At 26.8% G+C, this 1,294-nt stretch overlaps 1 protein-coding gene across 1 annotated transcript in view; it reads left to right on the top strand.

The window, feature by feature from the left end:
• The window catches only part of LOC102676207 (FH1/FH2 domain-containing protein 3), a 209,166-nt gene that overhangs the window by 186,156 nt on the left and 21,716 nt on the right, over positions 1 to 1,294 (top strand). The gene's annotated exons all lie outside the window — the stretch shown is intronic.

Raw genomic sequence — 1,294 nt, 5'->3', positions numbered from 1 at the left:
GATAATGATAATAATAATAATAATAATAATAATAATAATAATAATAATAATAATAATAATAATCAAAATCATAATCATAATAATACGGCGAATAGTGGTTGGGTGGTGGTGATGGTGGTTTAATGCAATACGACTAATCTTTTCTTGTATTATTTGCAATATTCTTGGTGCTCGCACGAAAAATGAACGAAATGGCATGCTGGAATTTTACAGGAGGTGAGTCCTAATTTCTTAACTTCACTTAACGTCGGTTTTTGCTAACTCCACTTTGGCTTTGCATGCTCTCTCATTTTTCTTGTTCCTCTTTTTACCTTGTTTTTCTCTATATACAGAGAGACAGAGCGACCCAAGTCCATTTTTACGAAATTCGGTTAGAAATTAATTATTCTACTGGTTGTTTTATCAAAATAATATATACGTGCCTATTTTTATTCGTTATATTTTAAATAAGAAAAATTTAACGATACGAAATTGGAATTTTAAATAGTTAATATATTTTATATTTTTATATAGATTAAATTAATTCATTCGTATGGTAATAGAAAAAGTACGATCAATTATAAAAGTGTTTGTGCGTTTGAAAAAATCATTTTTAGATAAAATTTTTCAATATTTTAAAAGTTTGATTTAAAAAGTAAAAGGGGAAAAAAATATACTATTCTCTGCTCTTTTTATAAAAAGATTTCAATTACTAGCTCTTTTCATTATTTTTTATAAAATTTTCAAAAGTTAAAATTACATTATTTTTACACATGTAGTATATATATATATAAAAATGGATTTTTTTATATGATATACTAACACTTTTTTGAAATTCCCAATTCTGATCAACAATTTTAACACGTTTCACAATCACTCTTTATTAATTTACCATAAAATTAATCAATTTCATACAAAAAAGAATGCAATCACTACAGTTTTTCTGTTCAACTGACGAATAACAAAACAAAAAAAAAAAACAAACTTCGGTTACTCTGACTCTCAAATACACGTAGCCACGTTTTATTTTTTAATTCATGCTTGGTACTAATGAGCGACGAATGCAAATTCATTTACACGTTACTCGATTTACTAAAACAAAATTTATCCATTGTATAAACAATCCTGCGCAGATTGTTCACTGCAAATCGTTAATGGCTTTCCTTCCAGAGATATTTTTCAAGTGATTAATCTCGGTTGCCTTTGCATCGCTTCGCCTCTTTTAATTATAATGCATTTTTTCGATTTTCCTCTTTTGCGTACCTTTGTTTATCCTTCTTCGTAATTTACAACAATAACATAACAGTAACCAGTT

This window comes from Apis dorsata, unplaced genomic scaffold, assembly GCF_000469605.1.
Source record: "Apis dorsata unplaced genomic scaffold, Apis dorsata 1.3 scaffold_1104, whole genome shotgun sequence".
NCBI lineage: Eukaryota > Metazoa > Arthropoda > Insecta > Hymenoptera > Apidae > Apis > Apis dorsata.
The sequence above is the reverse complement of the archived record's forward strand: the minus strand, read 5'-3'. Positions and strand labels throughout refer to the sequence as shown.